This window comes from Saimiri boliviensis, chromosome 3 (assembly GCF_048565385.1).
Source record: "Saimiri boliviensis isolate mSaiBol1 chromosome 3, mSaiBol1.pri, whole genome shotgun sequence".
Lineage (NCBI taxonomy): Eukaryota > Metazoa > Chordata > Mammalia > Primates > Cebidae > Saimiri > Saimiri boliviensis.
Window position 1 is genome coordinate 138,825,657 of NC_133451.1, and position 26,976 is coordinate 138,852,632.

Sequence of the window (26,976 nt, forward strand, 5' to 3'; positions counted from 1 at the left end):
CAGTTTCCATAATTTATATCCCTCTGAGGAATTTGTTCCTTTTATCTAACTTGTCTAATTATTGGCATACAGTTGTTCAGTGTTCTTGGTTTCTTTATAATCTTATTTATGTAAGGTTGGTAGTAATGCACTCTCTTTTACTTCTGATTTTAGTAATTTTAGTCTTCTCTTTTTTTCCTGGTTAGTCTAACTAAAAATCCGTCAATTTCATTGCTTTTTTTTTTAAAGAACCAAAGAAGCCAGTTTACGTTGATTTTTTTTTTCTCCCTATTTAAAAAAATACCACTAATTTTATATTGCTAAATGCATTTCATTCTCATTTGTTTCATCCATTTCTTTTGTAATGTTTATTATTTTATTCCTTTTACTTGCTTTAGGTTTAATATACTCTTCTTTTGAAGTGTTTTAAGGTGGAAGCCTACATTAGTATTATTTTTTGTTTTTATTTTTATTTTTTGATAGAGTATCGCTCTTTGCCCAGGCTGGAGCACAGTGGTGTTATGTTGGCCCACTGCAACCTCTGCCTCGTGGGTTCAAGTGATTATCTTGCCTCAGCCTCCCAAGTAGTGGGATTACAGGCGCCCACCACCCCACCCAGCTAATTTTTGCATTTTTAGTAGAGATGGGGTTTCACTGTGTTGGCCAGGCTGGTCTCGAACTCCTGACCTCAGCTGATCTGCCTGCCTCAGCCTCCCAAAGTGCTGGGATTACAGGCGTGAGCCACTGTGGCCAGCCTACATTATTATTATTATTATTATTATTATTATTATTATTACTGAGATGGGGATTTGCCTTGTGTTGCCCAGGCTGACCTTGAACTCCTGGGCTGAAGCAGGCCTGCATAGCTGGACCACAGGTGGGTGCCACCAGATGTGGCTTCGCTCCTTCTCTTTATACATGTTCAAAGATTATAGTGTTGATTTTATATCTTTCTTCTATTTTAAAGTAGACATTTACAGCTATAGAAGTTCCCTGTGAACACTGCTTTAGCTACGTCCCTCAGTGTATTTTCTATTTTTCCTTTCCTTTTCTTTTTTTTTCTTTTTTTCTCTTTGTCACTCTGTTGGTCAGGCTGGAGTGCAGTGGTGTGATGATGGCTCACTGCAGACTCTACCTCCTAGGCTCAGGTGATTCTCACAGGTGTCCTGAGATGCTGGGACTACAGGCATGCACCACCACACCTGACTCATTTTTTAATTTTCTGTAGAGACGGGGTTTCACCCATGTTTCTCAGGCTGTTCTCAAACTCCTGGGCTCAACTGATGCGCCGGCCTCAGCCTCCCAAAGTGCTGGGATTACAGGTATATGCCACTGTGCCTGGCCTAATTTCTTCATTTCTTCTTTTATATAGATTATTTAAGAGTGTGTTGTTTAATTTCCTTATAATTGTTGAGTTTCCAAAATTTCTTTCTGTTATTGATTTCTAGTTTTATTCCCTTATGGTCAAATGATATACTCTGTATTATTTTTATTCTTTTAAATTTATTGAGATTTGCTTCATGGATGAGTAATATGGTCTGTCCAGGAGAATGAATGTCCTATAGATGTTCATGTGGTTAGCTGGCTTATAGTGTTGTTCACTTCTTATGTTTTTCATGTTGATCTTCTGCTGAGTTGTTTTATTATTAAAATGAGGATTACTTAACCTAATTTTAATTTAGCTAGCATATTATAGACTCTTCAGGTAGAAATGATTATTTATGATCCAATTGAGGATAATTTATCAGGGTTATGTACACATTAACACTCTAGCAGTGTGAACTTTGCTTATATAAAAACAATTGGGGAGGTAGTAGAAGAAGACAAGATGGGGCAAGGGGTTGATGGAGAGAGATGAGGGATCAGAGAAACAGATGAGGAAAGGAAGCAAAATAATTGTAAGTGAGCAAGTGGCAGATGGACACATACACAGAGATATAAATGAATGCAGTAAGACTGGGAGGAAGTCAAGGCCCATGCTCCCATCTGTGTTCCAGGAGGAAGACATTCAAGCATACATGGAGAGACAGATACTCAGAGAGTAAAGCACAGATACACATCATTTCAGGAGAGACACACTCAAAGAAGGGATGTGCAGACACTAAGAACAAGAGAGAGATAGGTACAGAAATCCCCTCCACCCTCCCCCACCCCGCCCTCAAACATATAGAGAAAGAGAGAGAGAGAGAAACAGAGACAGCCTTACAGACAGTCAGGATGAGGCTCAGGCAGATATTGACAGACACAGGCAAAAAGATAGGCCACTGGGAGGGAGTGAGAGAGAGACATGGACACACACACAAACACACAGAAAGACATCTAGATAGAACACTGTGAAAATTTGAGCAGGAGACCTAATAAATTTAAAAGACTGACTTAGGAGAAACAGCTCATGAATGATGTAAACCTCATGAAACATGTCCTTTTCTAGTTTGATTTTAAAAGTTTTTTTTAAAATTGTTTAAAGCAGTATATGCTCATTTTAAAAAGTATGAAGTAAAAATGAAAGACTGACTCTCTGATTTCCCTCTCCTCAGTCCACTTCTTTGAGGTATCCATTGTAAATAGTTTATTATCTACCCTTCTAGGAGCACAAATCTTATATACATCCTATACATTTATATATCTGTCATCAGCATCTGTCTCCATTTGTCTGTACCAATCTCTCTCTCTAGACATATATACACGTATATAATAGGTTATCTTACACATATCTGCTTTTTTTCCCTTTAACCATGTATCTTGAACATCTTTCCTTGTCCAGTCATATACCTGAGTGGTTCTCAGAGAGATTAGTACTGCTCTTTGGAGGAAATTTGGTGAATATTTTTGGCTCTTAGAATGATTTGGAGTTGGTAGTGGACAACTAGTGTTCTGGGCTAAGGCTGCTAAGGACCTTGCAATGGAAGATACATTTGCAAACAGCGAAGTGTTATATTCTCTGTTCTCCTAAACTTATTAGACTTTAACTTCATTTTCCATATCAGTAGAGACTGTTTTTGAATACTTTTAACATATGCTGAGTTTACTAGAAATTTAAGTAAGCTTTAAAAGAAGGACAAATCATACTTTATTTGGAACTTTATGAAGAATTAAAAATGATGTCTAATTAGAATATCATAGTATTTAAGTATCCAATACACACCTGAATCACTGTACATTGTGTCTGTAACATACATTAACGTAGATTCTGTATATAGTTACCAGGATCTAACTACTTTATTATTTGGTTATTTACAAGGATTTATATATGGAAAAAACTACTGAAAAAGATATTTGAATTATTTTTGTTTTTCTTTTACTTTGGTTACTTTGTAGATTTTTGTTGTTGTTTACAGGTACCGGTCTTATTATCTGTTGTATTTCCTTGAATCTAAAATGTGCCAAGTTGTAAGATTTGTCATTATTTTTATGCAACATTAAGAAAAAAAAACCCCTGCAATTGTAATTTTAGGTACCATTGATTATGGACACATTCTGATCTCTGATCTTTTTAAAGAATTGATAAGGCCGGGTGTGGCAGCTCACCCCTGTAATCCCAGCACTTTGGGAGGCTGAGGCAGGGGGATCACGAGGTCAAGAGATGAAGACCATCCTGGCCAACATGGTGAAACCCTGTCTGTACTAAAAATACAGAAATTAGCTGGGCGTGGTGTTCTTCGCCTGTAGTCCCAGCTACTTGGGAGGCTGAGGCAGGAGAATCGCTTAAACCGGGAGGTAGAGGTTGCAGTGAGCTGAAATCACACCACTGCACTTCAGCCTGGCGACAGAGCGAGACATCATTGTCTCAAAAAAAAAAAAAAAAAAAAAAGAATTGATAAAATGGAATATGTCACTTTTATTTCAGGTTAGTATAGGGACATTACGAATAATTTTTTGTGAAAAGATGATGTTGGGTCTAACATAGACTGTCAGTGGAGAACTATGCATGAAAATAAACTTCATTAAAAAATTGCTGTTATGTACAACTGTATATATGTGTGCCATAATTCAGCTAATTCCTTCTTTTTTGGAATGAATTGGAATTTTCTTGTTGTAAGAGAACCTTATATCCAAGTAGCTCAAGTATAAAAGAGAATGATCAGTCTGTGGCTATACCACCGTGAACGAGCCTGATCTTGTCTGATCTCGGAAGCTAAGCAGGGTCGGGCTGGTTAGTACTTGGATGGGAGACCGCCTGGGTATACTGGGTGCTGTAGGCTTTTTAAAAAAAATCTTTAAATCAAAAAAAAAAAAAAAAAAAAAAAAAGAGAATAATCAGTACATAGGACCAGGCTAGGTCATTGAATGAAGCTGCAAGAACTAGGGAAACTCTGGAAACAGGGAGTTGGTATCACCGTTACAGGTAGGCCTCCTCTGTCCACATGGCAGGAAAGATGTCTGCTGGAAGCCTTCAATTTACATATTTCTCCTCCTTTTGACCGAAAGGCCAAGAGCCCTTCTTTTCCACCTTATAAGTTAAAATCTTGGTAGTGATTTCAATTGGCCTGACTTAGCTCACTTTCTCATTCTTGTGTTAATCACTGTGACCAGGAGAATGGGGAACTATGTATGCCAGGCCTGGCTTAAGTGACCTCTCAGTGGCTTGGGTGTGAGGTACTGAGACTTTGTTGCCAGAATTCCATAAATGGAAGAGGATGAAAGGAAGAGTAAATACGATACAGACAAAAACAACAGTGTCTATTATGGTGGGTATTTTGGTAATTTCCAGTTTATTTCCCTATTAATATAATTTCTGTTTTCACATCTGATAAATCTTCCTACATAAGAATATTGGTATGAAATTATTGTAAAGATCTAAAAGTACATTTTTTTGGTGGAGAAAACTTAAGATATGGGTCTTTCTTTCATATACCCTAAATTTTGCTGTTTTTGAAAGTAAGATTTGTAGAGTCTTCAAATTATGAACTATCAGATTTAACAATGTGTTTAAAAATACAGGTAGTTTGGGCACATTGAGGGAATCATGACATAAAATATTTGAGATACTAAAGTAATAAGTAATATATGTGATTCTATGGTTTTAAACCGTTGTAAACACATAAACTCAAATTGATTTGAATATGAAATGCATGACATTTTGCTATCTCTTTCATATCCTGTGATGTTTGAGTCCAAGTAATGTAAGTTCAATGGACTTTGACTGGTTGTCACATAGTGAGAGATTTCTAAGTATTGAAATATGTCACTGCTATAAATCACTAGTTTGCTAGATTGAACCAGCAAGCTATTAAAGAGCATGACAGTATTTACTGTAGATAAATGCAAATTTAAAAAGGTTCTGTGTATGAAGGTTTAGATGATTTATTAGCCTTCAGTGCACACATGAATCTGAAGTTATGTAATGGATTTAGAAAATTTCATTTCCTGTTTGAAGGTTCAAATTTGCATATTCTATAATGTAAGTATTAGATGTGAGTCAGTAGGATATATAGTTAATTTCGGTGTGATATCAATATATGCTTTATCTTTTTTGTATAGTACATGGCAAATGTTTTTTAAGGTGTAGGGCAAGTAATTAAATACACTTTTTCTTTTGGCTGGAGTAGGGAGGGAGGGATAAGTAGAGAAGCTGAGATTATGTATGTCTGTAGGTGGCTTCAGAATTTGTGCTTATGAGAGTTTCCTTACTTTTTAATTTGGCTCTCATTTTTCTACCAATTGAAGATTAATTAGGTTAATATAATTTTCTTTTTAATGGGAAATAGTTGGTGAAACAATTAATTCTATGGCAATTTACACCTCACATAGAATTTCTTCTTTTTTAAAATTAGGTCTTTTATTTTGAGATAATTGCTGATTCACATGCGGTTGAAGAAATAATGCAAGAAATCCTTTGTACTCTTTCTCTGGTTTCCTCCAATGGGAAAATCTTGCAAAACCAGAACAACATTGACATTAGTATAATAAAGGTACAAAAAGATTCCGCTGTTGCCCTGTTACAGCTATACCCACTTTCCTCCACTCCATCTTAACTCCTGGCAACCACCAATCCATTCTCAATTTCTGTATTTCTGTCAGTTGAAGAATCTCCAGAGGACTGTACCAACTTAAGAAAAAAATCACTCTCTTCTCTGGAGATTCTTCTAGATTGCTGTGTGTGTCCATAGTTTGTTCCTTTTTATTGTTGAACAGTATTTTATGGTATGGATGTACTACAGTTTGTTTAACCATTTAGCTGTTGAAGGACATCTGGGTGATTTCCACTTTTTGGCTATTACTGACAAAACTACTACAAATATTTGTATACAAGTTTTTGTGTGAACCTAAGTTTTTATTTCTTTGGGAAAAATACCAGGAGTGCACTTGCTAGATGGAATACTAGTTTCACATTTAGGGTTTTTTCTTCTTTTTTTAAAAAAAGACATTACCAAACTGTTTTTCACAGTGGCTGTGTCATTTTACGTTCCCACCAACAACATATGAATGATCCGGTTTCTCCGCATCCTCACCAGCATTTGGTGTTGTCATTATTTTTTTAGTCGTGCTGATTGATGTGTAGTGATATCCACTGTGGTTTTAATTTGCATTTCTCTTATGCCTAATGATGTCAGACTTTTTTTTTTTTTTTTTTTTTCATGTGCTTATTTCTATTCTCTGCCTTCTTTGGTGAAATGTTAGTTCTTTTGTACATTTTCTAACTGGGTATTTTGTTACTCTTTAGAGACCTTATATTTTTAAGATACTATTTCTTTTTTTTTAAAGATATTATTCCTTTGTCAGATATGTAGTTTGCAGATATTTCCTCCTAGTTTATAGCTTGTCATTTCATCCTCCTAGAAAGGTTTTTTGGTGAGCATAATTTTTAATCTTGATAAAGCCTAATTTATCAGTTTTCTCTGTATGGATCTTGCTTTTATATCAAGTCTAAAAACTTATTGCTTGTCCATAAATTCTGAAGATTTTCTTCCATGTTTTTAAAAAGTTTTGTATTTTACTTTTAAATCTGTGATGAATATTGAGTTAGTTTTTATATAAGGTATGATACTTAGGTAAAGAAAAGTTCATTTGTTATTGTTCCCGTACCATTTGTTGTAAAGAGACTTACTCCTCCATTGAATTGCTTCTTGTACCTTTGTTGAAACTATTCGGCATATTTGTGTGGGTCTAGTTCTGGGTTCTCTATTCTGTCTCGTTGATTTATGTGTCTGCCCCTCCACCAGTTCCTCACAGTGTTGATTGCTGTAGCTACATAATAAGTTTTGAAATTGGGTAGATGTATTTTTCCTGCTTTATCTTTCTCTTTCAAGATTGTTTTTTGCTATTCTAGTTCCTTTGCCTTTTCATATAAATCTTAGAATAATCTTTTCTATATCTGCAAAAATCTTGCTGGGATTTAGATGGGAATTATGTTAGATCTGTATATCAATTTGAGAGGAATTGACAACTATGCTATGAATGCAGTGTGCCTCTCCATTTGTTTAGATCTTCTTTGATTTCTTTCATCATCGTATTATTGTTTTCAGCATTCAAGTCCTGTGTATATTTTGTTAGATTTACATTTAAGTACTTCATATTTTTGAGTGATTGCAGGTGGTATTGTACTTTAAATGTCATTGTCCCTATGTTTCTTGGTAGTATGTAGAAGTATAATCGATTTTTTAATGTTTCCTGTTACCTTGCTGAACTCATTATTTCTAGAAGGTTTCTGCTTTTGAAAATGCCTTTGGATTTTCTGTGTAGATAGTCATATTATTTGTAAATAGGGATGGTTTAATTTCTTCCTTTCTCACCTGTGTACCTTATATTTCTTCTTGCTGAATTGCCCTGGCTGGAACTTTCAGAACTAATTTGAATAAAAGTAGTAGGAGTCCATGCTCCTGATCTTTAGGGGAGAAAAGATTCCGTCTTTTATCATTAGGTATAATGTTACTGGTAAGTTTTATGCAAATGCTGTTTATGAAGATGAGGATTTTTTTTCCCTATTTTTCTGAGTTCTTATCCTCAATGTTATTGAATTTTTGTCAAATACTTTTTCTGCATCAGTTGATATGATTGTATGATTTTCCTACCTTAGCCTGTTATTTTGGTGGATTATATTAATTGATATTGAAACAGTGTTGTATCCCTGGAATAAAATCTAGTTGGCCATGGTGTAAAATTCTTATTTATTGCTGAATTCTACTTGCTAATTTTTTGTTAAGACTTTTGGTGTCTATATTTGTGAGGGATATTGGTATATAGGTTTTTTTTTTTTTTTTTGGTACTCTCTTGGTCTGGTTTTAGTATAACAGTAGCTTCATAAAATGGATTGAGAAGTTTAAAATTCTTTTTTAAACATTTAGAAGAATTCTCCAGAGCAGCAACCATGTGAACTTTGAAATTTCTTTTTTGAATTTTAAAATTATAAACTTAATTTCCTTAATAATTATAGGAGTATTCAAATTATTTCATATTGGGCAAATAGTGGTAGTTTCCAGCTTTTGAGGAATTTGATCATTTCCTCTAAGTTGTCTGTCACATTATATGTTTAGAGTTTTTTGCAGTATTCCCTATTTTTTTTTTTTTGTTTGTTTTTTGGCTGCCTCTAAGGCTTGTAGTGATATTCCATGTTTTCGCCCTTATACTGGTAATTTGTGTCTTATTTCTTGTGTCTTTGTCAGTCTTGCTAAGGTTGATCAATTCTATTGATCTTTTCAAAGAACTAGCTCTATATTTATTGATTATTGTTTTCCTACTTTTCTACTTCACTGACTTCTGCTTTTGTCTTTATTATTTCTTCTTTATGCTTGTTTTGGGCTTATTTTGCTTTTCTACTAGGTTCTTTAAAATGGAAACTTAAATTATTGATTTGAGACTTCTAGTTTTAGTGCTACAAATTTCCCTCTCAGGTATAACCCACAAATTTTAATATGTTGTATTTTTATTTTGATTCAGTTCATGGTATTTAAAACATTTCTTTGAGACTTCCTGTTTTCACCCATCAGCTACTTAGCAGTGTAATAGTTTCCAAGTGTTTGAACATTTTTCTGTGATGTTTATCTTTCTGTTACTGATTTCTAGTTTGATTTCGTTGTGGTCAGAGAACCCACTCCATATGCTTTCAATACCCTTAAATTTATTGAGCTTGTATTATGTCCCTTAACATAATCTCTAGTCCATGGACACTTGCAAACAATATGTATTCTGCTTTAATTGGGTGGAGTCTTATATAAATATCATTTAGTTCGTCTTTGTGATAGTGTTGTTGAGTTCTTTTAATCCTTTTTGATTTTCTGTTTATTTCTACCAATTGTTGAGGAAGGCGCAGTTACTTTTATAAGATAAAATTAGTAAGTTTCATAGTAATGTTTATTTCATAATGAATAATTATTATAGCATTTTATTCTTACAATAAGAAATATACCTTAATTCCTCACTTTTACCATGTAAAGCACATAAAGAAATTTTTTCTCAAAAATTTGTATTTGAAAGTGAATATTCAGATATTAAATTCAAATGACTTGCCTTATCTATATTACTGACATTGTCATACTGATTATATATGATGTTAATAGTCTTGATAATACAATTATTTATCACCTACACAATGTCAGAAGCAATGCATAAGTGGGCACTTAGCTGAATGTATTTTGGCTACTACCTAGACTGAAACTGCAGTTTCATTATCTCTGATTTAAATATAATTTTATCTTTTAAGGAAATATGGCATACTGTAAATACTGTCTGCACCTTTAACAAAATATACTATTGTGTCTTGAACATTGTAGCATGCCGGCATGTACTGATTTATATTCTTTTAAAGGCTGCATGATATTCTATTACATGGTCATCTTATGGTTATAAAAATCTCTCTATTGCTGAATATTTAGTCTATATCTAAGGTTTCAGTTTCACAAATAGTGCTACAATAGATATCTTTATATCTTATTTTCTATATGTAATTTTATAGATGATATTTATATAGGTACTTGAATTAGTTCTACCTTTTTTTCCTTGAACTCTAAATGCCTCCCACCTCGCACTCAACTTGGATGTTTGAGATGGAACAAAAGAACTTTCCAGTTGTATTAGTCCATTTTCATACCGCTATGAAGAAATACCCGAGTCAGGGTAATTTATAAAGAAAATGAGGTTTAATGGACTCACGGTTTCACATGGCTGGGGAGGCCTCACAGTCATCGTGGAAGGTGAAGGAGGAACAAAGGCACATCTTACATGTGGCAGGCAAGAGAGCGAGTGCAGGGGAACTGCCCTTTATAAAACCATCAGATCTCATGAGACTTATTCACTATCATGATAACCCCCTGCTCCTGTGATTCAGTTACCTCTCACTGGGTCCTTCCCACAACGTATGAGGATTATGGGAGCTATAATTCAGGATGAGATTTGGGTGGAGACACAAACAAACCATATCACCAGTATTCACATTTATAAAGTATAACTTCATGCCAAAGTACAAACTGTTAGCCACTCTTGGATGGAATTTTTTTCACTGCTTTTTCTCTTCCTAATATATAGGTATAGAATATGATCTTAAAGCTTGGATATATATTCTTGTTTCATTTTTCTCATTGCCAAAACTGTCTTCTTGCCACATGAACTGTTCCTTTTTTTTTTCATTGATACTTTCTTTTCAGTTTTGTCTGATAGACTTTGAGGAATTGGTGTTGGGTAAGCTGTCTGCAGTAACTGTCACAAGTAATTAAATACAAGTATTATGCAATGTCAAAACCCACTTGTATTTCATGTTCCTCATCTATTAAGTAGGAATAATACAGGAGTTTTATAAGATTATCAAATATGATAATCCATGTAAAATACTTATGTAAAAAGCTATGCTCTTAGCATAGCACATAGCTTACAGCAATCATTTATTCTGTACATTTTTATTATTAGAATATTTGAATTAAAACATTTATAATACATGGCTGAGCACGGTGGCTAACGCCTATAATCCCAGCACTTTGGGAGGCCGAGGCGGGTGGATCACGAGGTCAAGAGATCGAGACCATCCTGGTCAACATGGTGAAACCCCGTCTTTACTAAAAATACAATAATTAGCTGGGCATGGTGGCGTGTGCCTGTAGTCCCAGCTACTCGGAAGACTGAGGCAGGAGAATTGCTTGAACCCAGGAGGCAGAAGTTGCCGGAGATCATGCCATTGCACTCCAGCCTGGGTAACGAGTGAAACTCTGTCTCAAAAAAAAAAAAATAGTATTAACAAACTTTTCCCTGACTACTAATTTGTAACTGTACTAGTTATGTATTGCTGTGTTACAAATTACCCCAAAACCTAACAGTGTAAAATAATGATAAACATTATTAGCTCAGTTTCTCTGGGTCAGGAATTTGAGAGTAGGTTGGCTAGATAGTTTTGGCTCAGGGTCTGTCATGAGGTTGCATTCAAAATGTTGGCTGGAGGTATAGTCATCTAAAGACTTAATTGGGGTTAGAGGGCTTGCTTCCAGTGTTACTTACATGACTGGCAGGTTGGTGCTGGGTGCTGGCAGGTGGACTCTTCCTCTCTAACTGAGCCTCTCACAGAACTGCTTGAATATTCTCATTTGTGGTGGCTGATTTTCCTTAGAATGAATGATGTAAAGGGAGGCCTGAAGCTCTAATGACCTAACTCCGTAAGTCACACATTACTTCTCCTGGCACGCAGACAAGCTGTGATTTACGGTGAGAGGATATCTATCTTGCTTCACTTTTGGACTGATTGGTTCAGGAAGTAATGAGAGGTTAGTGTGATTTTGATTGCTCATATTTTCTTCTTTACTAAAATAATCTTCATTGAAGATGTCTTTTTAACTTTAATAAGTCATAAAAGGAAGGAAATCTGTGAAAAAACAAACAGGTTGCCTTAAACTACTTACCTAAAAACCTTTTGAAGGGCCTACTAAATGTTTGCTTAAAACATAGTTAATTCTGTGATATTTATTCATCCAGCTGCCTATCTAGCACTTTAAACACTTTTGTTTTTAAGGATTTAGGAGTCTGGGTGAAGCTTATCAGAATAAGCTTCAAGAACATAAATGCATTACATCATCAAATGTTTCTCAAAAAAGCTGAAAAATGCTATTTATACAAAAATCTCTTGCTTGAAGAAACAGCAACCTGGGAGGCTGAGACAGGAGGATTGCTTGGGCACAGATGTTCGATTCCAGCCCGGCCAACATAGTGAGACCCTATCTCTAAATCAGATAAAAAGGAAAGAGGTTCCATTGTGAAATAACTTTTGGGAAGTCCATATTGGTTATATATCTTCCTTTCAAGATGTCTACTCCACAGTTACATATTAAAGCTCTGGCAATTCTATCATATAAACATCTCTTTAGCATTGTGTATTTCATTATTTCTTAGACTTATTTGATCATGGGCCTTTTTTCCTGACACTTTTGTAGACATACCCTTATTATGTGAAAATTTTTAACTCTTATGAAGGGTATGATAAACAGAGGAGATTTCTAACTCCTATGAAGGGTATAATGAAATGAGAGGAGATTTCAACTATTTTGTAGTATATTTGGGGATTTAAATAAATATAGAGATGATACCTCTAATTCACTATCAGTAACATATATTTTGACAAATTTTTTTTATAGATAGTAAAGTTCACAAATTTTTCAAATACTTTTTTTTAGATCACTATTTAAAGAAACAAAAAAAATCTAACTTAAATATTAGGTTGTTAGTGAAGCTGTAAGGAAACATGAGTCTATGAATCAGATAGTCTGATTTGTAGTCTTGTCTGTGAATGGACACATTTGATTTTTTTGTTCCTCTATTAGCTAGATGTGATAATTGACTATGACTTACAGGGTTATTGTAAGGATTAGTTTTAATAGAAATAGAAATCTTATATGATTGTGAGTTTGTTGATAATGTTATTGAAACTACTAGAGCATCTGTGCTTTCTAAGAAATAGTGAAAAACCCAGAAGATAGTAGAAGAAGAATAAAAGCTTCAGAGGGAATATTTTAAGTTCAGAATATTAAATGACTATATCGTATTCGTAATATACGTATCATTGTAGTTTACTGTAGACTGGAGAGGTCAAAATGGTTCTCAGGGAGATATTTCTTGAGTCGAGGATTAAGAAAATGTTAAGGTATGGTTATTTAAAGGAAGCAAGAAAGAGGGAAGGCAATTGTAGAGAATACCAAATTTAACCTAATTTTCTGAAATGAGAAACTTGTAATATGAGACTAAATGTTCTGTGATTCCTGGGACACGAACATAGTTTTTTACAATTATGGTCTTAGAGAAGGGGCAACGGAAAACCAGAGTGAGCTGAAATTTTATCAACCCAACCCATATTGTTATATTGCGTAAAAACATTTTAGAATTCAAATTGGGTCCTGAAACATCAGATTTGATTTCCAGTGCCTAATAATTAGGAAATATTTTGGACTCATATTTGTATGAAGTTCTTTGTGTGGGATATGTTGAAAATTTATAAACTTGCTATTTTTCTTTTATATATTATATCTAGCTCATAATTGTCTTTGTGAGAAAAACACTTTACTGTCTCTACCTAGAGAGATTTAAAATCCCAGTAGAGACAAATATTACTAAGATTTTTTTTTTTTTTTTTTTGAGATGGAGTCTTGCCCAGGCTGGAGTGCAGTGGCTCGATCTGTGCTCACTGCAACCTCCGCCTTCCAGGCTCAAGCGATTCTCGTATCTTAGCCTCCCGAGTAGCTGGAATTACAGGCGCCCGCCACCAGGTCCGGCTGATTTTTATATTTTTAGTAGTGACAGGTTTCCCGATGTTGGCCAAGCTGGTCTCGAATTCCTGACCTCAGGTGATCGACCTGCCTCGGCCTCCCAAAGTTCTGGGATTACAGGCATGAGTCACTGCACTCGGCCACTATATAAGAAATTTTTGTTCTGAAAGTATTTTTTTTTTTTTTTTTTTGAGACGGAGTTTCGCTCTTGTTACCCAGGCTGGAGTGCAATGGCGTGATCTCGGCTCACCGCAACCTCCGCCTCCTGGGTTCAGGCAATTCTCCTGCCTCAGCCTCCTGAGTTGCTGGGATTACAGGCACGCGCCACCATGCCCAGCTAATGTTTTGTATTTTTAGTAGAGACGGGGTTTCACCAAGTTGACCAGGATGGTCTCGATCTCTTGACCTCGTGATCCGCCCGCCTCGGCCTCCCAAAGTGGTGGGATTACAGGCGTGAGCCACCGCGCCCAGCTCTGAAAGTATTTTTTTAAATAAAAAGTATTTTTTTTTTTAAAAAATATTTTTAAAAAATTGGTATTAAAAAAAAGTCTGGATTGTATTATCACAATATCTGTAGTGTTAAATTTTGTGTAAGAATTGCTTGGCAGCTGGGTGCAGTGAAACATTTCATAATAAAAAATATTTTTTAAGTCATTCCATGCTGAAGACATCCCTAGGGCAGGTTGCAGAATACACAATTCAACCTAGAGAGGCACAGGCTGCATGAGAGTCTCTCAGATAAAGCCTCACTGAAAATAAACTCATAACCCAAAATTTAAAAACACATGAAAAAACAATACAGCATGAGGAGTCAGTAGATACACTGATAGCAAGATTAGGTCTTTAAGACTTTCAAACAATAAAATTTAGAAAATTACAATCAATTATGATATAGAGACCTTTTCATGTCAAAAAGGCATCAAAGAAAAAAAAGACACTTAAAAGGTTATGTAGGAAAGAGAGGAGATTACCAAGCAGATTTGAAAAACTACAACAAATAGAGCTTATTTTAAATAAAAAGACATAGAAATTAAAAACTCGACAGATTGAAAAGTAGATTAGAAAGAATTGAATAAAGAATGTGGGAACCAAAACACTGAGGAAATTTCCAAAAGATAGCAGAGAGAGGCAAGGAGATAGCAAACACAAAAGAGGTTGTATTTCAAAAAGATACGTGTAAAATATGTTAAAAGTGCCTAAAAACTATTAAAAAGTACTTTAAAAAGATATGTGTAAAGTATATAAAAGTACTTAAAAATTATTAAAATGTATCTGCATATATCCAATACCAGGTTAACAATAGAACAGTATTTTTATTTGGAATCTCTTTCTTTGTTAGAACAATTATCTTTATTCTAACTTGAGAAAAGGTCTTGCCCTGTCACCCAGATTGGAGTGCTGTGGCATGATCATAGCTCATTGCAGCTTTGAATTCCTGGGCTCAGGCAGTCCTCTTGCATCAGCCTCCTGAGTAGCTTGAACTATTGGCATGTGCCACCTGCCAGGCTTTTTTTTTTTTTTTTCAAGAGACCAGGTCTCACTATGTTGTCCAGCCTAGTCTTGAACTCCTGGGCTCAAGCAGTCCTCCTGCTTTGGTCTCCCAAAGTACTGAGGACCATGCCCAGCCCTTATGCTAACTTTGATGTCAGTTATTCCTTTGCTTTTTTTTTTTTTTAAGTTTATTATCTATGTGTATATTCCTCAGCAATATATTGTTCTTTTTGAAAAAGTGAGCACCAATCACAAACCTATTTTTTTGATGTTGAAGTTTTTATTTTTATGAATTTAGGGATTAAGTTCAATGTGTTACCTTGATATATTGAGTCATGGTGAAGTCTGGGCTTTTAGTGTACCCATCATCTGAATAGTGCACATTGTACCCAGTAGGTGATACTTCAACCCTCACCTTCTTTCCATTATTTAGAGTCTCCAGTGTCTATTATTTCACTCTGTATGTCTGCGTGTGTCTATTCCACAAACCAATTTCTTTAAAGAAAGTGCATTAGGAGAGTCTGGGTGAAGATAAGCTGAACAGAGTCTCTGGGTCATGGTCTGGGTTTTCTAACAGTTCTTGAGAATGTTTACTGGGGAATTTAGTGGGTAACATCAGAAATCAACCCTGGGAGATACTGGGATGTATTAGTTTGTTAGGGCTCTGTAATAAAGTACCAGAAATTAGGTTGCTGAAACAATGGAAATTTATCACCTTACAATTTTATAGGCTAGAAGTCTAAGATAAGTGTGTTGTCAGGGTTGGTTCTGAGAATTGTGAGAGAGAATCTGTTTCATGTTTCTTTCCTGACTTCTGGTGGTTGGCTAAAAATCTTTGGCATTCTTTGGCTTATAGAAGTATCACTGTGATGTCTATCTTTATTTTCACATGGTATTTTCTCTGTGTACATGTGTCCGAGCGCAAATTTTCCCTCTTTATAAGGGTAACAGTCATATTGGATTAAGGCCCACCTTAATGACCTCATCTTAATTAATTACATCTGTAACAATCCTATTTCCAAATAAAATCACATTTTGAAGCTCTGGAGGTTAAGAAGTGAACATATGTCCTCTTGGGGGACATGTTCAACCCATAACAGGGGTGTCTGGGAAAGCGTCATAGTGGCACAGTGGTGTAGAGCATATATGAAGCTATCCAGTAAGAATATAGTCAGGCCAGGCACGGTGGCTCAAGTCTGTAATCCCAGCACTTTGGGAGGCCGAGGCAGGTGGATTACAAGGTCAGGCATTCGAGACCAGCCTGGCCAATATGGTGACACCTGTCGCTACCAAACATACAAAAATTAGCTGGGCATTGTGGTGTACGCCTGTAGTGCCAGCCACTTGGGAGGCTGAGGTGGAAGAATCGCTTGAACCTGGGAGGTGGAGGTTGTAATGAGCCAGGATTGCACCATTGCACTCCAGCCTGGTGACAGAGCAAGACCTCCATCTCAAAAAAAAAAAAAAAAAAAAAAAAAAAAGAATATAGTCAGGGGATAGACTGTTCTGTGGTTTCTGAACTTACCAGGACACATAATCAACCATCAAAAGTAGGTCAAAAAAGACACTTTTGGTGAACTAACACCTGCTATGGCATGAGTGAGGAACAAGGATACGCCATTTGAGATAGTTATAGATAATATGTATTTTTTTGATTTCTGAGAAAATGCAGTGAATAGCATCTATATTGGTCAGAATATAGGCTTTTAGATGATAGAGAGGCCCAAAATAACAGTGGTTTCTGCAAAATAGAAATGTATTTGTCCTTCAGGTAAAAGTCTAGGTAGCGGGCTAGTGTGGCAGTTCTGTGATTGTCAGGATCCATAGATCTATTTGTTCTTTTATGTTCAACTAAGACTTACACCTTTGAGCTCTTGCCACCCTTCTGCATTTTAAGCAATAGGAAGGAGCGTAGTTGGAAAAAGGGGTCCGGTTTCTTTCTTTAAAGAGTAATACCTAGAGGTTGCACATGTTTCTGCCTTTTGGTGAGAACTGGGTCACATGGCTGATCAGGAATGCTTTCCACTCAAGAAAAGTTGGCAAGTGAGATCTTTTTCCTGGGCTGTGTGTGCCAAACTAGAAACTCTTTATTATTATGGAAGGAGGAAATATAACCTGGGAGTCAGTGCAGTATGTGCCATAGCACTGTAATTTTCCCTCAGCTTTTCCTTGTTGGTAAGTTTCCAGTGGCTGTAAACATACACAAGGTCACATTCACTTAGGAAAGGATTCCTGGGGAAAAATTAGATATCTTGAGATTGGCACTTTTAAAACTTGAATATGTTTCTGAAGGATGCAGATAAATAAAAGAAGCTTACTCTTAGTTAATTTTATAAATAGGTTCAGAGGAAAAAGCAATTTTTGACATTTTTAGACAGATGTTAACTACACATGCCATAGATAGGTCACAAGAAACAGTAAGTATCTAGTTAGGATCAGAAGCTGTGATTACACCCTGTCCTTTTTTTTTTTTAAGCTGTACCATACTTCTGCCCCATCTTTAAGGATAAATTTAGTAAGTTTCCAGCGAGTGGTCCAGGGAAAACACAGCTTTAGTTTGAAGTATCTGAATTTTCCGAGTCACACAGTATTCAAGTTTTATTAATCTTTTGAGGAGAAGATAATTAGTTTTGATCTCTATGTATGGGCTCTTGGTTTTCCAAATATGCAAGTAATTTAGATTAGTGACTAATGTCCGCTTGCAGTATTTTGTTAGTGTATCTATTGAGAAGAAAAATAATCATCATGCCCTATTAAAGTCCTCATACAAAACTTATAAAGGTTTATTTGAATTCTTTGAGTAAATGGCTTTAAAATTTCTATAATCTTATACATTAAAGTATACCCTATAGAAAGCATGTTATGCCACCCTGAAGCCTGCTATAAAAATTGTTTATGAAGTTCAGGCCAAGACTAAAATATGTTGAAATGGAGAGTTTTGAAAAATGTTCTGTATAGTGAAGGAGATCAAATCATGCTAAAATGTAGAAAAAGACTATACATCAGTTTCCATGCTGCATTATTCAAAAAAATACAACCATAAAAAAGGTAATAAGATTACATTTTCACATTTCATGGCTAGTAAAGTGCATTAGGCTGCTCAGATATTCATAACTTACTGTGACATTTGGGAAGATTACATTTTGTAGTGCAGAGCCATTACTACAGCTCAGATAATAACTAGCCAATGCCTGTACCTGGATTATGATCCCTGTCATTGAAAACAAATTTGTGTTTTGAAGGTTGATCAGCTTCAAATAACTATTAGAAAGGGTTAACATGACATAGTGTAGACCCTATGCATGTTTTTTAGGTATAATAGATATGCATACATATAGTACATCAAATATGCCACACATTTGTATGTACAAATTTCTGCCATCAATTTTCTCCTTGACAGGCATATTTTATAGTATTTAAAGCTATGGAGGAATATTTAAAACACCTGTCTGGGTATTGCCCTCACAGTATAAACTCAATTTAAAAGCTGTTGAAATATTTGAGACTTTTTTGGAAATTACTTTAAAAAAATCTATAGCTTCTTGAAATGTTGGTTAATTATAGCAATGATTGATGTGAGTAATATTAAGATGAAGGTAAGGTCTCTTAAGTTAGTTGTAATGAGGTTTTTGACCAATTTAGATCTGCATGGAGGATATATAATTGTTAGAAGAAGAATTTACACTATTAAAACTCTCTCCAGACATTATCTTCCTGGCAGTAAATTGTTTCAAATGTACTGGTTGGTTTCGCTTATATTAAATGATGTACAAGTGTATGTGGGTGTTGTAAGGAGTACCTTATTGTGTTCAGCGGACAAGGTTTAGTTTCTGTCTTTTAGAAAATACTGTTGAAGGGTTTGTTGTCTTTATTACTATTGTATCTAGATGATTTTCATAAAATATTTTCTCTTTGAGCTTTCCTTTTACCAAAAAGTTATTTTGAGATTAAAATCATTATATATAGTATTATGGAATTATTAGTTTCACATGGCCTTAGAGATATTTTTTTTTTTCCTGTAACAGTTCTGAATCATTGCAGTTCTTTTTCACAAGAAGTTTTTCTTGTCTGTCACTCCTTAATTTTACATTCTCCTATGTGGATTCTCTCAAATTATTTTCCAGAGAATGCTGGTGTTCTTATACCTGGACCAGACCTTTCTACTGCTAAAATTGATTAAAAATTATCTTTATCAAATTTACAGGTTGAAGTTCATGAAATTAATTTTCTCAGTTTTGAATCTTACCTGTTAATTTTTCTTAATCATTGGCTTCTGCTGCTGATTGTTACCCAAAATTAAATTTTGTTAATTTAATAAAAGATTGTCTTAACACAATTATATGTTTAGTTAGTATTACCATATTGCTTTCTGGAAATATTTCAACAGGAGTGTATGAAAGTATCTGTTTAATTTTGTTCTCACCTACTTTGAGTATTAATTTCAAACAAAGCTAAATTTATTTAGTAAATTTTTTTTTCATGTATCATTTGGATTTTTTAAGGAATTGACTGCTTCTATCTTCCTAAAACTTTTTTTTCACAAAATTGAAAATACTTTATTTCTATATTGTTTTTTATTTCTACAGCTTAATGATTTTTGTACTCTTTAAGAATTTCTTGTATTTTGTGGCTTCTAATTTAACTTCTGATATTTTAAGTTACCTGGAATTTATTTTGGCGTATGTTGTAAGATAAGGATTGTCTTAATTTTTTAAAATGAAAATTTCATAGCTCCATTTAATGCTTTTGATGACACTAATCCTATATTGAATTTATTTGTTCCAATCTCTTAATTAGGTTATTTTCTCTCTAGTACCATACAGTTTTAATAATTACTTTATATTATTTGTTTAATGATTCCAGCATTCTTTTTGCATGGAATTTCCCTTCACATTTTTCACATATTTAATTCCCAGATAGAAATTAGAATCACTATAAGTTTCAGAAAAAAAATCATATTGAGATTTTAATGGTAGTGTGCAAAGTTAACAACTGGAACAGATTTTTTTTTTCTTTTTTTAAGAGAAAAAAGAAAGAAAAAAGAATAATAATAATTTTAAAAAAGGAATAAAGGAGAGGAAGAGGAAGAAGAAGAGGGAGAGAGAACAGGGGTGTTGCTTTGTTGCCCGGGCTAGAAAGCAGTCTAGAAATGGGTATGCCTATAACTGTGCTTAATAATGGAGACACGAAAAAGATGAGGGAAGAAAATAACAAACAAGCAGCCAACCAATATTTCATTTAAACCTGTAAGTAGGTGTGATGTGATACTGATAAGAGTGTGTATTTTGTGTATTTAAAGTGGAGAGTTCTATAAATGTTAATTAAGTTTACTTGTTCCGGGTCTGAGTTCAAGTCCTGGATGTCGTTGTTAATTTTCTGTCTCATTGATCTGTCTAATGTTGATGTTGAAGTCTCCCACTATTATTGGGAAACTTAATAATAATAATATATGTGAGTTTAATACTGCCATTTAATGTTAGCTGGCTGTTTTGCCCGTTAGTTGATGTAAATTCTTCATTATGTTGATGCTCTTTACTTTTTGCTATTTTTTAGAAAGGCTGATACTGGTTGTTCCTTTCTATATGTAATAGTTCTTTCAGAAGCTCTTGTAAAGCAGGCCTGGTGGTGATGAAATCTCTGAGTGCTTGCTTGTTTACAAAAGATTTTATTTTTCCTTCACTTATGAAGCTTAGTTTGGCTGGATGTGAAATTCTGGGTTGAAAGTTCTTTTCTTTAAGGATGTTGAATATTGGCCCCCACTCTCTTCTAGCATGTAGGGTTTCTGCTGAAAGATCTGCTGTGAGTCTGATAGGCTTCCCTTTGTGGGTAACCTGACCTTTCTCTCTGGCTGCCCTTAGTATTTTCTCCTTCATTTCAACCCTGGTGAATCTGACGATTATGTGCCTTGGGGTTGCTCTTCTTGAGGAATATATTTGTGGTGTTCTCTGTATTACCTGGAGTTGAATATTGTCCTGCCTTGTTAGGTTGGGAAAGTTTTCCTGAATAATATCCTGAAGCGTATTTTCCAGCTTGGATTCATTCTCTTCGTCACATTCAGGTACACCTATCAAACGTAGATTAGGTCTTTTCACATATTCCCATATTTCTTGGAGACTTTGCTCGTTCCTTTTTATCCTTTTTTTTCTAATCTTGTCTTCTCGTTTTATTTCATTGAGTTGGTCTTCGACCTCTGATATTCTTTCTTCTGCTTGATCAATTCAGCTGTTAAGATTTGTGCATACTTCGTGAAGTTCTCGTGTTGTGTTTTTCAGCTCCATTAATTCAGTTATATTCCTCTCTAAATTGTGTATTCTTGTTAGCATTTCATCAAACCTTTTTTCAAAGTTCTTAGTTTCTTTGCATTGGGTTAGAACAAGTTCCTTTAACTCACAGAAATTTCTTATTATCCACCTTTTGAAGCCTGTTTCTGTTAATGGAACACACCCGTTCTCCATCAGGCCTTATTCCGTTGCTGATGAGGAACTGTGATCCCCTGTAGAGGGAGAGGCGTTTGATTTTGGGTATTCTCAGCCTTTTTAGGCTGTTTTCTTCCCTTTGTTGTAGATTTATCCATCTGTGGTCTTTATAATTATCGTCTTTGTAATTGGGTTTCTGAGTGGACATCCAACTTGTTGATTCCCAGCGTTGGAATCTGAGCAACCCACTGTGCTGGCTAAAACAGCGGTGTTAAGATTGATGGTGCTTTTCTGACTCTGCACCAAGAACCGCCGCACCGAGGCAAAACCGAGGCAAAACCGAGGCAAAACCGTCTCGCTTTCCACAAGAGACGTGCTGGTGACCCGTGGGGCTCCTCTGCTGGCAATCTCCTGGTGCATGAACAGCAGAAATTTGTCTGAAAGTGTGGCGTCCTCTCGTTCTCTGTGCTTTCACTGGGAGCTACGATCCTGAGCTGCTAGTGATCAGCGATCTTGGATCTCTCTCCTGGAACAGATTTAATATTCCCATCTAGAAACAGGTCTGTTCATTTATCAAAAATAGAAAAAAAAATTTTTACTTTTAAGTCTTGTGTATGTTTTAGTTCACTCCTAGTTACTTTATACTTGTACCTAAGTATAAAGTATCAGAAATGTTGTTTTAAACTCTGCTGTATTTTCTATTAGATATTACAGGTATTTAGGAAAACTTATCAATGTTACATGTTTAGTATTCATACAAAATGACATTTTGAGCTGAAGTTACTACTTGGTGTCATTCTTACATATTTTCATGGAGAAAGAGATTTCCAATTTGGAAATCAGCAGTCTATTATTTTCTTTTCTTTCTTTCTTTTTTTTCTTCTTCTTCTTTTTTTTTTTTTTTTTTTTGTGAGACAGAGTCTTGCTTTGTCATCTAGGCTGGAGTGGAATGGTGCAGTCTTGGCTCACTGCAACCTCTACCTTCTGGGTTCAAGTGATTCTCCTGCCTCAGCCTCCTGAGTAGCTGGAACCACAGGCATGTGCCACCATGCCTGACTGATTTTTGTATTTTTAATGGAAGTGATGTTTCACCATGTTGGCCAGGCTGGTCTCGAACCACTGACCTCTGGTGATCCACCCACCTTGGCTTCCCAAAGTGCTAGGATTAGAGGCATGAGCCAGAGCACCCGGCCATTTTGTAAATAAGCAATTAAAAAAGATTTCTTTAGAACTTAAGACTCAGTTTTGATTCCTGCAAATAAAGGTAGACTATTTCTGTCTTACTGATCACTGTTCTTCTATTCCCTCAGGGCCTGGCATACTGTAGGCATTCAGTAAAAGTGTGTTGAATGAGTTTATACATTTATTATATAGTAGAGGTTTGTATTTTGTGATTGTTTTCTGTAGATGTGTTGTATCTGTCATTTTTTACTAAAGCATGGTCTATTAAGGCCTATATCTAGCCAGTGTGCCTCAGTATGTAAGTATGAGATGTTTACAGCTTGAGCCCATCTTGATAGGTTTCATATGTGGTCTGATTGCTTGGTGCCTGCACTGTGCCAGTTGTTAAATGTTTGAATAATGCCTCTCCAGTGTCGTTATTATATCCTGCTGAATTGTTTTTGACTCAGTGAGTAATTTGTCAGAAATAGGTTACCTGAGAAATTCCAAACTTTTGTATCCATACCATTTGTATTTATGATTATTTCATAAGCTCTGCAGCTCACATCAGTGGTGTTTTGTGCATTTGCTTTTTGTTTTTTTTGTTTTTTTTTTTTTGAGACAGGGTCTTGCTCTGTCACCCAGGCTGGAGTGTAGTGGCACAATCTTGGGTTGCTGCAACCTCTGCCTCTCAGACTCAAGCCATCCTCCCACTTCAGCCTCCAAGCAGCTGGGACTACAGCCACATGCCACCACACCCAGCTAATTTTTTATTTTTGGTAGAGATGGAGTCTCACCATGTTGGTTTAAGACCCCAGGCTGGTCTTGAACTCTCTGAGCGAAACTGATCTGCTCTCTCAGATTCTCAGACTGCTGGGATTACAGGCATGAGCTACCATGCCTGGCTGCGTTTGCCTCTTTTTAAATTGTTTATTAAAAAAAGTAATATATGTTCATATCACAAAATTCAAATTGTTCAAAAATGTATGTACTAAAATATTTCTCTTTGCCTTCTATGCAATACAACTTTTCTTTTCCAGAGGCAATCAATAGTTAGTTTATTCTTAGACATATTTAGCACATACATAGGTCTATGTGTAAATGTTTTACACCCAAATTGTAGCCTGCTGTTCACACTTCTCTCCACCTTGATTTTCTCGCTTAAAGTATCTTAGAGATCTTTTCAAATCACATAGAGTGGCCTCATTCTTTTCAGTATGTACATCGTATTCCATTGTATAGTTATATACAACTTCATTAACCTTTAACTTGTAATTTTAAAAAATTCAATACAATGAAGGTCTTATATCTAACATCGTTATCTAAATGTATCTATAATATAAATTTCTAGTTGTTTGATTGCTGTTTCAAAAATAAAAAAATTTGATCGATATCACCAAATTGCTGTTTTTTGTTTTTCTTTTTTTTTTTTGAGACAGGGTCTCACTCTGTCAACCAGTCTGCAGTGCAGTAGTGTGATCTTGGCTCACTGCAACCTCTGCCTCCCTGGTTCAAGTGGTTCTCGTGCCTCAGCCCCCCAAGTAGATGGGACTATAGGTGTGCACCACCATACCTGGCTAATTTTTCTATTTTTAGTAGCGACTGGGTTTTACTGTGTTGCCCAGGCTTGTCTTGAACTCCTGTGCTCAAGAGATCCCTCGGTCTCCCAAAGTGCTGGTATTATAGGTGTGTGCCATCGTACCCAGCCCTAATTGCTCTAAGTTAGTCATGTTGTACCTGTTTCCTCAACAACAGTAATGTATGACAGTACCTGTTTCCTTATGTTCTTGCAAGTAGTATGTATTATTTTTATATGTTGTTAGAAATTTGGAATTTGTTAATCAAGTATATAAAAATGGTATATTAGTGTAGTTTTAATATTCATTCATTTTGTAAGCAAAGTTGAGTTTCATGTTTTAGTGCCACTTGTAGTCCCCTTTTTGTTCGTTGCCTTTGCCTAGTTCCCACAAGCAGAAGATAAATTTCCTTAAAAATTTTTTTTTCAGGAAGTTATTTGTACTTATGTAATGATATGAGTTGCAGATGATTTTTCTGAGTGTATAATTGACTGATTTTTTTTTTTTTGCTTATAGAGTTTCTACTTATTATATAGTTAAATGTGTCAATATGAAGTCCAGAAGTCTGAAAAACTTGTAGTTAGAAAAGCTTTTAGCACTTTTTTTTTTTTTTTTTTTTTGAGACGGAGTTCCACTCTTGTTACCCAGGCTGGAGTGCAATGGCACCATCTTGGCTCACCACAACCTCCGCCTCCTGGGTTCAGGCAATTCTCCTGCCTCAGCCTCCTGAGTAGCTGGGATTACAGGCATGCGCCACCATGCCCAGCTAATTTTTTGTATTTTTAGTAGAGACGGGGTTTCACCATGTTGACCAGGATGGTCTCGATCTCTCGACCTCGTGATCCACCCGCCTTGGCCTCCCAAAGTGCTGGGATTACAGGCTTGAGCCACCACGCCTGGCCAGCTTTTAGCACTTGAAGTTATTAAATATTTTTTGCGTAATTTCATTCAGTGCTTTTATTTAATTAGTTTTTATTTTTAGAGACATGTCTTGCTCTGTCACTCAAGCTAGAGTGCAGTGGTATAATCATAGCTCACTGTAGTCTTGAAGTCCTGGACTTACGTGACTCTCCTGCCTTGGCCTCCCAGAAGTACTGGGATTACAGGCATGAGCTACCATGCCTGGCCCATATAGTGCTTTTATGATTTTTATTTTAGACTCATTTTATGACTTCAGTTTTACATTTAAATCTTAAACTCATTTGGAATTTTTTTTTATGGTGTGACGGATTGATTGATTTTTTTTCCCAGATATTTGAATATAGCTATCCCTAAACTTTTTTTTTTTTTTAAGACAGGGTCTGGCACTGTTGCCCAGGCTGGAGTGCAGTGGTGTGAGCATAGTTCACTGTAGCCTTGAACTCTTGGGCTCAAGCAATCTTCCCACCTCAGCCTCCAGAGTACTAGGGCTACAGGTACTCGCTACCATGCATCTGCCATTTTTTGTTTTGTTTTTTTTTTTTTTTTGAATGTAGAAACAGTCTGGCTGTGTTGCCACACTGGTCTCAAATTCCTGATCTCAAGTGATCCTCCTGCCTTAGTCTCCCAAACTTTTGGGATTATAGGTGTGAACCACCATGCCCAGCCACCAACCTTTTGATTAAATGATCTTTGTTATATTTAGATGTCACTTTTATCATATAATAATGTATAAATATAGATATGTAATTATAAAATTATAAAATTTATAATAATCACCAGCCAGGCATTGTTAGATGCACCTTATTTATATAAATGCCTTTTTTTAAACCTTTTTATGGTAATATCTTTAGATTGGTTAATGGTATTATAAATGTTAATTTCCTGGTTTAAATGGTTGTACTATGAGTATGTAATATATATACATTGGGGAAGCTAGTTAAAGAGTATAAAGGAGTTGTGTACTTTTTTGAATGTTTGAAATTATTTCAAAATGAAAAGTTACAAAACAAGGAAATAATACAACCAAAACAGTTATATTAAAGTTCTTATTTGAATTATGTGTTTTTAAAATTTACAAACATGATATTTATGGCCAATATCATTTAATTCAACCAGTTTAAGAAGAATGGAATATTTCGTAGTATAATAGATAGCTTATAATGTTTATCCAGGAGGACTAGGGAATCAAGCTCATATACTTTATAGTCATGGCCATGTAACTAGGAGAATTGACTCTATCACAAGGAGAGACTGTTTTAGCAAAATCCCAACTATCATTTCATAATACTGCCTGGTAGTGATGATACAAAGCATTGTATCCTGAAATCTCTGCCACAGCTTTCCTAGAAAGATGAACTGTCTTTATCGCAGTGCTTGCCGGGAGTTCTTGTCTCTCTGCATACAGATAATGGTCCTCACATTGTTCATTTCTACTTTTTTCAGTCTCATGTTTGTGTATATTTTTGTCAGACCCTGGGATACATGTTGATCCTGCAGAAAGGGATTTTAATTTATTTCCTAGTTTTGAACCTTCCTTGCTTTCCTTGACTAAACTCTACTTGGTTATGTGTGTTATTCTTTTATAAGCCATTGGATCTGCTTTTTAAAGTTCACTTTCTTCTTCTTCTTGCATACCTTTTGGGTATGCTGTTTAGAAATGCATAATGCATAATGAAAAACAAGAAGTATTCAGAAGGAAAGAAGTGTAAGTGAATCATGTGTGTAACTATTTATGACTCAGATCTTTTAAAAATCTAG

General features: G+C 35.4%; 1 protein-coding gene and 1 pseudogene across 4 annotated transcripts in view; both read left to right on the top strand.

Moving 5' to 3' along the window:
- LRBA (LPS responsive beige-like anchor protein) overlaps positions 1-26,976 on the top strand; it is a 746,578-nt gene that overhangs the window by 61,291 nt on the left and 658,311 nt on the right. The gene's annotated exons all lie outside the window — the stretch shown is intronic.
- Positions 4,064-4,181, top strand: LOC120367823 (5S ribosomal RNA; annotated as a pseudogene).